The following is a 14,537-nucleotide window of genomic DNA, read 5'->3' on the forward strand; positions in this document are numbered from 1 at the left end:
TACCTTGGGGAGCGCCAGAAATCACTTCTGTTTTACTCGATGACTTTCCGTCAATTACTACTAACTGTGACCTCTCTGACAGGAAATCACAAATCCAGTCACATAACTGATACGATATTCCATAAGCACGCTATTTCACTACAAGCCGCTTGTGTGGTACAGCGTCCGAAGGCTTCCGGAAATTCAGGAATACGAAATCGATCTGAAATCCCTTGTCAATGGTACCCAACACTTCGTGCAAATAAAGAGCTAGTTGTGTTTCATAAGAACAATGTTTTCTAAACCCATGTTCACCGTTTTCTTCGAGGTAATTCATAATGTTCGAACACAATATATGTTCCAAAATCCTGCTACATATCGACGTTAACGATATGGGCCTGTAATTTAGTGGATTACTCATACTACCTTTCTTGAATATTGGTGTGACCTGTGCAACTTTCCAGTCTTTGGATACGGATCTTTCGTCGAGCGTACGGCTGTATATAATTGTTAAATATGGATCTAATGCGTCAGCATACTCTGAAAGTAATCTAATTGGCATACACTTTGGACCATAAGACTTGCTTAATAACCTGTTACCACATATCCTGTTAATCATTAATAGCTTTTCGCCATGAAGGTAGCATGCAACATAAGTCAAATGGTATGAAGTGTACAGAATGCTAAGATATGCAAATTGTGGCCACATTTCGCAAAACAGGTAGCTAAAACGCCATCGGAATCGGATTTTGGGTTAAAAAATCGAATTTTTTTTTATTGGCGTATTATATTCTGCCATGTTTCCTCTTTAAAATGACGTATCATACATAGCTCTACTACAATTATAACTATTTTATTTTTATATATTTGTGAGATCGGGTATTGCGCTTTAGTTATACACGTCTCTCGTGGCTGACCATGAACTTTTTGGCAGTACCTTTAAAGTGACATGAATTCAAATATCCCGGTTTCCAGCGACTATTTATACACTAGTTGCCCGAAAATGTTTCTCTCTGGTTTCCTCAAGTTACTCTTTGACTTTGTGGCGGGACTGTTTTGTAAACAGTGTGATATAAGAAAGTAGTTGTTGTTGAGTTATTTCGTATTTAGTGCTTCATTTCTCGCAGTGAAAATGCCTAGAGCTAAAGCAAAAGTATTTAAAAAGCGTGTGAACTGGCAAAAGAAAAGAAATAATGATTCATTAGCAAAGCAAAGCAGTTCATCATCATCACTGTTGGAAAATGTGAATCCACTTATTACTGATTTGCCGAACGAACTTACACCAAATGAAAACAGTGCTTCTCATAAAAAACTAAGAGATTTGGAAGAGAAATATAATTTACTTGATAGAGGGAATGAAGTTTTTGAACTCATTGATACGAATATATTGTGTGAAGCTCTTGAAAACAGTTTGTGCTGCAAAAAATGTCATGGAAACGTTTCTCTGAAAGTAGAATCCCATGTTGGCCTGGCTGCCCAGTTTAATTTAATATGCAGTGTTTGTAAATACAGCTGTAAGTTTCCAAGTTCGGTTTCAGTAACTGTAAATAATGGATACAAGAAAACTGAACTTTATAGTGTAAATATTAGGTTAGTTTATGGATTGCGAGCAATTGGTAAGGGCGAAGCAGCTGGTGATATGCTATGTGGTGTTCTAAATCTTCCAAGTGCACCTTCAAAGTTTGAAGCTTACAATTATGTACTAGGATCTGCAGTTGAAGATGTAGCACAGAAGTCAATGCAGGTTGCTGTGGAAGAAGCAGTGGAAGAAAATGACGGCAGTCGTGACCTCACAGTGGCGTTTGATGGCACGTGGCAGAAAAGGGGCCACACCTCCAACAATGGTGTTGTAACAGCAACTAGTGTTGATACTGGCAAGGTTATTGATGTTGCAATAATGTCTAAATACTGTAGGTGCACAGGCAGGCTGAAAAATGAACACAGTGATGACTGTATTGCTAATTATTATGGTAGTAGTGGTGGCATGGAGGTTGCTGGGGTGAAGAAAATTTTTCATCGCTCTTCACAGTGGTATAATGTTCGCTATGTCAAATATCTGGGAGATGGTGACTCTAAAGCATTCAAAGAAGTTTTGGAAAGCAAACCATATGGGAACAGTGTAAATATAAGCAAACTTGAATGTATAGGACATGTGCAGAAGAGAATGGGTGCCAGGCTGAGAAGGTTAAAATCAGTTATGAAAGGGAAAAAACTAGATGATGGGAAAACCTTGGATGGCAGAGGAAGATTGACTGATTCCATAATAGACCACATTCAGAACTGCTATGGCCTTGCAATCAGGCAAAATACAGGCAATCTTGAAGAAATGAGGAGAGCTATATGGGCTTTATATTTCCACACCGCATCCACGGATGAGCATCCACAACATGGTTTGTGCCCCATAGGTGAAAACAGCTGGTGTAAATACAATAGGGGACTAACAACAGGAGAGAAATACATTCACCACCACAGTCTACCATCAGCCATCATGGCAGAAATAAAGCCAATTTTCAGAGATCTGGCTGACAGAAGTCTTCTGATGAAATGTCTTCACGGAAAAACGCAGAACCCCAACGAGTGCTTGAATAGTGTGATATGGCATCGTCTCCCAAAAACAGTGTTTGTCGGAATTAATACACTACATTTTGGTGTGTATGATGCTGTGGCAACCTTCAATCTTGGAAATATAACTAAATGCCAGGTCCTTCAAAAGTTGGGTATGTGTGTTGGTTCCCGTACGGTACGTGCTATGTTCTTTTTAGATCAGCACAGACTAAGGCATGCTGATAATATGATCAAGACATTAGTGAAAAAAGCAAGACAGGTGCAGAGGGGTGCCAAAAGAAGACTTGAAGATGATTATGAAGACTGTGAAGGGGGTATTAGCTACGGATCAGGAATGTTTTAATCTTCTTTCTCCGTTTCCCGTAAGTTTACTTTTTACTTCATCTAGGAACATTATCTCAGGTACTGGTCAACCTAGAAGTCTGAAATTTTTATGACGTAGTGACATAGGTCCCTATTACATACTGAAACAACGATTTTTTAATTACTTGATTTACAAAAGACTTAGGGGTGATAGTCTAGTAAAAAGTGATGGAAAAAATTTACTTAACAATAAATGTACAATATCTCTGTAAGAAAATACTTTGACAATAAACTGTTGTTTCAGTATTGTTGTAACATATGAATGCACATACAGTAAAAGTTTTACCTCTCTGTCTCCAGTAGTTTGTGAGAAAATGTTCCCTATAGTAGGCATATATTAACATTGCTGGGATAGGTGATTCCGTATCCCCTTAAGCAAAGATTGAGCATCGGTTTTGTACCCCGCAAATAGAGCTTGAAAGCTGTTTGTGTATTATGTCTCATTTAAGAAGGAGAAACGAGTAAACAACACGCGTCCGAATTATCAGTGGCATAATCTTGGCCGGTCGCAAGTGCCCTTTATCGTTGTAAGAAACTGATTCTCACGTTGGTTTAGATGGCGCAGTTATGGAATCAATGAGTTCGGGAAGTCATTTCCAAAGCCCTATAAGGTCTCAACTGCCAACCCTAACTAGAGCTGTGAGGACAGACATCTTGTTAAATCAGACGGCAAAAACGTACAGTCAGTCACTTACACGAGTGAGGAAACGGGATTTTTTGCACCGAGACGGGTATCCCCAGGGTCAGTGAGACAATGTATGGAGCATTACGGAGGCACTGTGACCGATGATCACGGCTCGCCTTAACACGGAAGCAGAGAAACAGTGCGTCGACGATGGTGTACTCAGCGACAATACTGAACACTTGAATGATACCACGTCATCTTTTCACACTAGTCCCGATTCTGCACGCAGCATCACGATGTATTCGTCGTATGGGACGATCACGTAGTATAATCGCCGCTGTGCCATTCGTTACTCAACACGATCATCTCTGCTTCGCATGCTGGGACATACTTTCATTTCTTTTCACAGTAAATATGGTGGAAACTTCAAAATTCTTAGGTGTCCGTATTTAAGAAAATTTAAACTGGAAAAAGCACAGTTTGCAACTCTTAAAACAACTTAGTTCAGCCACGTTTGAACTTAGACTCACTGCAAATCTTTGTTAGAGACAAATCAGTAAGTTGACATATTTTGCATATTTAATGTCATATGGAATAACTCTTCTTTAAGAAACAAAGTCTTAATTGCTCAAAAACGCGCTATAAGAATTGTATGTGCTACGGCTCACCCGCGAGCTTTTTGTAGACATCTGTTTAAAGAGTTTGGCATTCTCGCTACTGCTTCACAGTATATTTATTCCCTCGTGAAGTTTGTTGTGAATAGTCCACTACAGTTCTCGAGGAACAACGATGTACATAATTACAATACCAGAAGGAAAACTGACATTCATTTCTCCACATTGAGGGCTGCACAATGCTGCAACAAAAATTTTTTATCATTTATCTAGTTCATATAAAAGGACGGACAGACAGCAAACTAAAATCTGAAAACAAATCGAAAATGTTTTACCTTGACAACTCCTTCTATTTCGTAGGAGAATTTCTATTATTGTAAAGAGTAAAACGTGGTGAGTAGAAATCATCAAGCCTCATCGCCACATTTCAAAAAAAAATTCTTATAAATGTTGAGCATGTACCCATAATTACAAATTAATTTGCGATGTGAATGTAAAATGACTCGTTCCTTATCATTACTATTCATCGTGCAAAATGATCCATGAAACATGAAAGTACCTAACTACCTAACTTATCAACTAGAAATTAAGACAATCTTGTTTTTGCTGTACTAAATTGTACAGTTTACGGATATAAAGTCCGCCTGTTATGAAAAAACTAATTTCTTATGACTTAAACATGTTTCAGTACCTCCGTGCCATCATCAGTGCATTTTATTTATTCAAATCTATAAAATTTGAACATATTCTAAGTGACAACTACCCTACGGAAGTCAGACACAAAAACAGTTGTTTTCATTACCTTAATTTTATATTACACGGCTGTGAACAACCATTTGTTCGTTATCGTCGTCATCTGCAACGTAATGATATTAATGTGAATTTGCTTCACGAGTTAACACAAGGCTTCATGTTTAAACGTAATTTTGTTGTGTCAAGTTACTTTGCGCATATACTTTGGTGTCCAAAATTAAAGCAACAAACGGAAATTTTGCAAGATTGCGTTTATTTTGCCACAAAACAGTATAAACAGATAAAAATAAAGTAGAAACAATGTAAACCACACAGAACGTAAACAACAGCAAGTTTGGAAATTAAAAAAATGGTCTCTCGTTGGGAGCAATATGTTCGTCGCAAGAGTGACTGTGTTGAGAAATGTACATGTATACATGAAGAGTAAAGATTTAGAATGCTAATAAAGTTGGTTTTATTTAAAAAGCTTTCAGAGTTTTAACACAAAAAGCTCGGAGACAGTACTTTTCAGCACACTTTCTACAATCGTCAACAGTGTCATGTTTGGAGTGAGCGCATTAAGGCCAGAGGCCACGCCCTATCTTCAACATCTCTATGATGACACAATACCGCATATTGCCCGTGCTGTTTTAACATACCTCGATACAGATGGCGTTCGACTGTTGCTTGGCTAATACGTTTCCCAGCTCTCTCACTCGTTGAAAACATCTAGCCATGGACTGCTAAGACTCTAGCACGCCAGCGCTTCCCAGTCTTGAAGCAGTGTGGAATGACGTAGACATGTGTCATCCAACTTCGATGCTCACACCGTTGCTACCAACAAAGGTGGCAGCGCAGCCAACGGAACTTCACATTCAGTACACCCCCAAATCGTCATTGGCCTTGCCGCAGTGGTAACATCGGTTCCCGTCAGATCACTGAAGTTAAACGCTGTCGAGCTGGGTTAGGACTTGGATGGGTGGCAATCCGGTCTGCCGAGCGCTGTTGGCAAGCGGGAGCTAACTGACTGAGAAGTAGCGGCTCCTGTCTCGGAAACTGACATACGGCCGTGAGAGCGGTGTGCTGACCACATGCCGCTCCATATCCGCATCCAGTGACCCGTGTGGGCTGAGGATGACACGGCGGCCGGTCGGTACCGTTTGGGACTTCATGACCTCTTCCGGCCTTTTAGTTTTTACACCCCCAAATCACACACAGATTTAATCGTGTGCTCTTCCTGCAAATACACTTCTTCTTCTTCTTCTTCTTCTCCTCAGCGATCACAGGCCCTGTAAACCACGCGCTGCATCAGCTATCTGCTTCCACCGCCTACTATCTATCACTGTCTCTCTCCACCCTGCGGAAATTCCTAATGCTGTGATGTCCTTCTCTATGTCATCTTTCCATCTTGTTCGAGGTCGGCCCAATGTTCTTGTTGCCTGGAGTGTTCCTTTAAATGCTTTTTTTGGTGATTTTAATGTTTTCCATTCCAGCCACATGTCCAGCCCATTGCACTCTCCTAATTTTTAATTTCGTGATGATAGTGGGTTGCTTCATTAGCTGATAAATTTCATTGTTCCTTCGAATTCTCCATACGCCGTTCTCCAACACAGATCCCCAGATTTTTCTCATTACTTTTCTGTTGAAAACATTCAACTTTCATCTTTCATTCTTTGTAAGCGTCGAGCTTCCTGAACTGTACAGTACTATGGGGCAGATGATAGTGTTGTATATCTTCATCTTTGTCGTGACTGACAAAGCTTCACTCTTGAGTGGGATGCTTAGTGAGTACAGACATCTTGACCCTGAGGCTATTCTTTCGTTTATATCCATTGTTATGATATTTTAACTGTTGAAACGTGATCCAAGGTATTTAAAGTGCAGAACTTTTCTGTTGGTCAATTTCGCTAGCCGCTGTGGCCGAGCGGTTCTAGGCGCTTCAGTCCGAAACGGCGCTGCTGCTGCGGTCGCAGGTTCGAATCCTGCCTCGGGCACAGATGTGTGTGATGTCCTTAGGTCAGTTTGCTTTAACTAGTTCTATGTCTAGGGGGCAGATGACCTCAGATGTTAAGTCCCATAATGCTCACAGCCATATGAACCATTTTTGTTGGTCAATTTCAAAATAAGGATGTGGATTTATCACTCGACCTATTTCCATATATTCTGTTTTCTTTGTTAATCAAAAGCCCCATTTTTCTGGCATTGTGCCTGAGAGATCAGTACATGTGTTTCAGTTCTTCTTCAGTTTCACTCAGCAACACTACATCATCTGCATAAGCCAGGAGTTTTACTTCACTGTGTTCGAATCGGAGACCTTTGTATAGATGTAAATTACTCTCCCGAACCACTTTCCCTAATGCAAGGTTGGAGAGGACACATGAAAGAGCGTCTCCTTGTCGTAAGCCTGTTTTAATTGGAAAGGATGGGGATATGAATCCTCTGAACTTCACTGCTGCCTGGGGGCCATCCTAATGATTTTACTGGGTATACTAAAATCTCGTAAAATGGTGTAGAGGCTACTTCTGTGATTGCTGTTATAAGCTCCCTGGAAATACACAGTAAGTAAAATTTCATTTGCTACGGTTCCTGGTCCGCCAGTTTTAATATCCAGCAATCTATTAAATGGATAATGGGTAAGGCTGTGGTATTTAAAAGATTCCTTTCGAAGGGGTACGTTACAGAATCTGAATGTCAATCAGGCAAAATCGACGTGAGCCATGAGGCAATGATCCCACCGACGCTCCAGCTTGAAAATACCCGTTTGGTAAAACACCAATCCTTGCTGCGTGAAGAACTCGGTAACTGCGTGCGTAATCTCATCCGACAGGACACGTCGACCCTACGAGTAATTTTTTTAGGGACCGAAGTCGTGATAATCGCATGGCGAGAGATGAGGACCGCAGGGTGGCTGATAGAGTGTCCTCCATTTGAATCGGCGTAACTTCTGTGTTACGACATGTGTGATATCGGGAAGTGCTTCGCGTTGAATCACGACCAGCACGGATCATGGCACTTTATTCCGCAACGTGGTTTTCGACAGATAGGCTGTCCATTACACATCTTCATTCTGCGATGGATATCTATCGGTGTTTATCCTTCAGCAGCCAAGAAAAGAATAACAGCGCGTTGGTCCTGTTTGGACGCATGTAAGGTGATTATAATTTCGCACCTTACAAACACACATCCACAAACTTTGTTGTGATCTACAAACACAATTAGGTATCATGTGATAGGTTGTACGTCGTATGTATGAATATATAAAGGAGACCGACATTGTCACGTACGTCTTGTAAATAATTGTTAACGCTTATTACATGGAAGGTGACGGAGTGCCTTTATTATAAAAACGGCGTAATGAATGATTGCCTATACTAGTAGAGGTTGGAACGCCAGTGGAAATACAACGGCTGGCGGAACTGAAGACCTGGGTGGAAGGCCCACACAGGTGCTTGAACACAGGAAATAGCAAGACAGACGTCGTAGCACCTAAGCGCTGGAGCACAATAGAGTCGCGACCGGCCGCTATTGTAGCGGAACCGGAAGGATTATACTTCACAAACTACGAAAATCTTGGACGCAGCTGAGAGGAACAAAGAAGCGGCACATCGGAAACCACACAGGCTGGGGTATTTCCAAGGATTTTTACTCAGAAGTGTACCATTGTAGGAGTATAAGTTTATCCTCGCAAACTTTCCGCATTGGATGACAAAAAACTAAAATACGTTTGGTCGGCGTTCGGAGGAATCTGTAGAGAGGGAGAATATTCCGTGGTTTCGGGAATATGATTCGTTTTAGGAATTACGATGGTGGGGAGCCAGTCCTTGCTGGGAAGCCAATGCTGGAGAGACGAGGCCTTCCGTTTTGAGCTCCCGTGTGTGACGGTCGCTCAGTATCAGTTTCTTGTTGGTATGGACGGACCTGCTGTCTTTGCTTTCACGAGATTTTATAGTTAAAACGGTTAGGCACTGTTCTGTTGTGGACTTACACGATTCTGGACTTCGCCTCTGGGTTGGAAGTCGTCGTTGAGTACGCAGCATTCAGTGATTGAGAGCACCTCTTCTGCCTATACTTAGGTTAAGACGTTATCTGAACTCCATCCTTGTGGCTGAGAGTTCGCGTTTCTCATCTGTAGAACACAGAGAGGAGAAGACAGTATTAGAGTATAGTAGTCAGACGACTGCCTTCAGCCGTCCTACTCTTTGAAAGAGTTTATTTTGTGGCTGGAGTTCTTCCATTGTCGCAGACGTGTACGAGAACCATCACTCTAACGGACAGGACGCAGTACATACGGTGCTATTGCTAATTGTTTTGGCTTATTAGTGGCTTTAAGGCTAAACAGCTGTGATCACGTAGGATTTATTTCCACTGACGTTGCACTCCATTGTAGATCATCTTTAAAAGTAGTGTCTTCTTGAGTTAGGGTGCATAGGTGATGTCAGTCATTTCGCGTTATTTATATTAGATCACGCAGTCATAATAAAAGGGAAGAGTTGTTCAATGGATCAGTAATTATAGTTAGGAAATATAAACATTTGTAATAAAGATTATTTTCAATATACAATACATGTATAAGCATCAACAAAGTTTATCGTTTAGTGTAATTAGTTCCCTTAATCATTGATTTCTGTTTAGGTTGGAATTTACATGTTAAAGAGCATGATGAGATCCTAAAATCTGCTTCAGGGGGTAGTTAGATAGGGCCAAATCTTCATTTTAGCTTTTATGATTTTCCGTTGCCCACAGTGATTTAACACCCGCCTGCAGTAGCATCATGGACGCATTTGGTGATAATGTCATAGTTCACGTTTGCGCAGTAGCCTCACGCACGTCGGAAAGACGCGCATGCCACGCTAGTCCCTTGCCTACATGCAGGTGCTTATACAGGGTGTTACAAAAAGGTACGGCCAAACTTTCAGGAAACATTCCTCACACACAAAGAAAGAAAATATGTTATGTGGACATGACTCCGGAAACGCTTACTTTCCATGTTACAGCTCATTTTATTACTTCTCTTCAAATCACATTAATCAAGGAATGGAAACACACAGCAACAGAACGTACCAGCCTGACTTCAAACACTTTGGTACAGGAAATGTTCAAAATGTCCTCCGTTAGCGAGGATACATGCATCCACCCTCCCTCGCAGGAATCCCTGATGCGCTGATGCAGCCCTGGAGAATGGCGTATTGTATCACAGCCGTCCACAATACGAGCACGAAGAGTCTCTACATTTGGTACCGGGTTGCGTAGACAAGAGCTTTCAAATGCCCCCATAAATGAAAGTTAAGAGGGCTGAGGTCAGGAGAGCGTGGAGGCCATGGAATTGGTCCGCCTCTACCAATCCATCGGTCACCGAATCTGTAGTTGAGAAGCGTACGAACACTTCGACTGAAATGTGCAGGAGCTCCATCGTGCATGAACCACATGTTGTGTCGCACTTGTAAAGGCACATGTTCTAGCAGCACAGGTAGAGTATCCAGTATGAAATCATGATAACGTGCTCCATTGAGCGTAGGTGGAAGAACATGGGGCCCAATCAAGACATCATCAACAGTGCCTGCCCAAACGTTCACAGAAAATCTGTGTTGATGACGTGATTGCACAATTGCGTGCGGATTCTCGTCAGCCCACACATGTTGATTGTCAAAATTTACAATTTGATCACGTTGGAATGAAGCCTCATCTGTAAATAGAACATTTGCACTGAAATGAGGATTGACACATTGTTGGATGAACCATTCGCAGAAGTGTACCCGTGGAGGCCAATCAGCTGCTGATAGTGCTTGCACACGCTGTACATGGTACGCAAACAACTGGTTCTCCCGTAGCACTCTCCATGCAGCGACGTGGTCAACGTTACCTTGTCCAGCAGCAACTTCTCTGATGCTGACGTTAGGGTTATCGTCAACTGCATGAAGAATTGCCTCGTCCATTGCAGGTGTCCTCGTCGTTCTAGGTCTTCCCCAGTCGCGAGTCATAGGCTGGAATGTTCGGTGCTCCCTAAGACGCCGATCAATTGCTTCGAACGTCTTCCTGTCGGAACACCTTCGTTCTGGAAATCTGTTTCGATACAAACGTACCGCTCCACGGCTATTGCCCCGTGCTAATCCATACATCAAATGGGCATCTGCCAACTCTGCATTTGTAAACATTGCACTGACTGCAAAACCACGATCGTGATGAACACTAACCTGTTGATGCTACGTGCTGATGTGTTTTATGCTTGTACTGTAGAGCAATGAGTCGCATGTCAACACAAGCACTGAAGTCAACATTACCTTCCTTCAATTGGGCCAACTGGCGGTGAATCGAGGAAGTACAGTACATACTGACGAAACTAAAATGACAAACTGCCTATTGGCTTCTGTCTCGGGTTCTTCGGCCGACGTTCATCTAATGATTTTTCTGACGCTTCGCCAGCACGAGTGGCTGGCATTGTCAAAGCTTCACCCTCCATTGCCGGTGGTGAACTGGAGCCGAGCTCGCGGCCGCAGACTATATGTACCTGGCGCGCCAACGTCCGAGGGCTTCTCCGCGGTCATTTCCGGTACGGTTCTCCTCTTGCTACCTGCGATGGTCGTTCGCTGCAGTACGGGAAGCCGGGATCCGTTTACCTTAAGGCTTTTCTCTTTCTTGTTCAAACTGTTCGCGTGTTTTTGTATTTCTACAGCTTCTCTGAACAAGCGCGTGTGATAGTGCTTCTCTACAGCCAGAACTTCCATACAGAAGCGTCAGAAAAATCATTAGATGAACGTCGGCCGAAGAACCCGAGACAGAAGCCAATAGGCAGTTTGTCAACAAGTGGTCACGAAAGCCTTAACAAACTAAAATGAGCTCTAACATGGAAATTATGCGTTTCCGGACACATGTCCACATAACATCTTTTGCTTATTTGTGTGTTAGGAATGTTTCCTGAAAGCTTGGCCGTACCTTTTTGTAACACCCTGTATACGCGCATCGAAGTCGCGCTAAGTTTCTCATACGCTACAGCAACGTCTTCAAACGGAAACTTTGTCATCACCCCCTATAGTACCACCTGTAGAACAGCTTCACAGAACCTCGTAAAATTAATGCTTTAGGTTATTTTGTAATTAATATTAGAATAGTGACAAAATATATTTTCATAATGTTAAGATACCTCTCAGCGGCTTCCATGCATTTCGACTAATGTGAATTTAGCGCAAACTGTAATCTCTCCTTGCCTAGAACGGACCGACATGTGGAACTCAACAATGACCCACGAGGAAGGGAGGGAAGTTAGAAAGGAGAGATTGCAAGAAAAAGACATGCTGAAACGTGTCACACTCGACTGGCCTCGAATGATGTCATAGGCGATGTGTGCCGCGTAATTATCTGCAGATTACGTCCCACAGGCGCCGTCTGACACGCTTGCTACTCACGACCTGCGAACACGGCTTCATAGCCGCGTCGTAAACTCAGTGCGTGGAGCCGACAGCCCATTAAGCACACCTGTGTGTCACAACACGGCGGGTAACTTCACTTACGCGCTACGTTTCGCATTGCTGCTGTCGTGTGGCGTACTATTCCATCATTTTCGTCTTATCGATCTTGCGCAAGTGGCTCTGTGCCACTACGCCTGAAAAGTACCTTTCTTGTAACTGGTAGAACCACCGAGGATTGGCAGAAGTGTGACTAACGGTAAATGTAACAGCAATATTGAGAATCAGCTAGTAGATGAAGTGAAAGAATGCTGCTGTCTTGGAAGAGGAATAACATGTGCCAGATGAAGCAAGGAAAGCATTAGCAGTCCGGAACAGCCGAAAGGGGCATTTCTCATGAACACATGTCTGATAGCATCAGATGGAAGAAGACTGAGAATGAACGCCTGGTGCAGAACACAGTATGTAGAGAAACACTGACTGTGTGAATACCGGAACAGAAAAGAGTGGGAGCATTTGAGATGTCGTTCTACAGAAGAATCTTGAAAGTTGATAAGCTAAGGAATGAGAAGTTTTTCAGCACAATTGACGACGAAATGTATACGCAGAAAACATTGAGTTGAAGAAGAGGCAGAATGATAATACATCACGGAATAACTTCTATATACAGGAGGTATGCCGGCCGTTGTGGTCGAGCGGTTCTAGGCGCTTCAATCCGGAACCGTGCTGCTGCTACTGTTGCAGGTTCGAATCCTGCCCCGGGCATGGATGTGTGTGATATCCTTCGGTTAGTTAGGTTTAAGTAGTTCTAAGTCTAGGGGACTGACGACCTCAGATGTTAAGTCCCATAGTGCTCAGAGCCATTTGAACCATTTGAACAGTAGGTATTCGGATAGGGCACCAGCAGACAGATATTGAAAGACATCTCATAAATAATGCAGGGCTCATGACCCACATAAAAAATCAGAATATTACTACGGCTATAATTACAGATCTGAAAGTAAACACGGAAACAAAAGCTATTCGGAAACAACTGTCACCTTCGAAACGCTTAAGCTAAGAGACCCTAGTTGCTATAAAGTGTGTGATTACTGACCTTCAGTGTTGTCTGTTAGCATATGGGATTCCAGAGCTTGATGTACTTCCTCAGGACTTCCGTCACTGAAGACCCCTGAACTTAATCCTACTTTGTTAAACTCAGAGAATGCTAGGCTTATTTTCTTCTTTCTCTGCATGGTCTGTGCACGGAAAGTCGAATGGTATAGATATGCGCAAATAGTTGCGTAATCCTACTTGTTATACAGATTGTTAGAAGTACAAGAAGGTTGGTTATAATATTAACACTGACTACAATTACGTCGCGAAACTTGTCCATTATTCTTATCAACTGAGACGTCCACCAAGTTAGCAAGACTGTTGGCAACAGCTTCTGATGAATGCGGTATGTGTTGTTATTTTTTATATTCTTTTATTTAGGCTTTGACTTATGGCCTATAGCCATAATCGTACTGTTTATGTTGGATTATTTAATGGTTTTTACAAACAGAGGCATGGGTAGAGCAGCAAACTGTACGAAACCTCAAGAAGAAACAATCATACTGGTATTTTTTTTATTTCCTATACACCTTAAGAAATCACCAGAATTCAGAAATAAAGTAATACAACGTGGGCGAGTAAACTAGGAGACGCTAGGGAAATTAGATTAGAAAATGAGACGCTAATGGTAGTAATTGAATTTTTGCTATTTGGACGACGCAGAAAGGATATTCATCACTGACTGCCAATAGCAAGAAAACTATAAAGAGATAAACATTTTAACACCTACTGGAATTAAGAATTAATATTTTTTGTGTAAGTAATCGTAATCTTCTACGAACATAAATCGTGGACGATAAACTGCACTGTCGACAAGAGACTACAAGATTACATAACAAAAGTCAGTGACAGCTTCACGCACTGCTTTACTGAAACTGACAACACGAAATCAACACCTGCCACATTAGTAGAAATTTTTGCGCCCACTAGTTGCGCAGATGATGAAAATTGGAGATTTCTGGTAAGTTCCTATGGGACCAAACTTATGAAGTCATCGGTTCCTAGGCTTACACAATACTTAATTTAACTGAAACTAACTTACCCTAAGGAAAACACACATACCCATGCCCGAAAGAGGACTCGAACCTCTGACGGGGGGAGTCGCGCGAACCGTAGCAAGGCACCCAAGACCGCACGGCTACCCCGCGCGGCCTACGCAGATGA

This window comes from Schistocerca americana, chromosome 1 (assembly GCF_021461395.2).
Source record: "Schistocerca americana isolate TAMUIC-IGC-003095 chromosome 1, iqSchAmer2.1, whole genome shotgun sequence".
NCBI classification, from domain to species: Eukaryota; Metazoa; Arthropoda; class Insecta; order Orthoptera; family Acrididae; genus Schistocerca; species Schistocerca americana.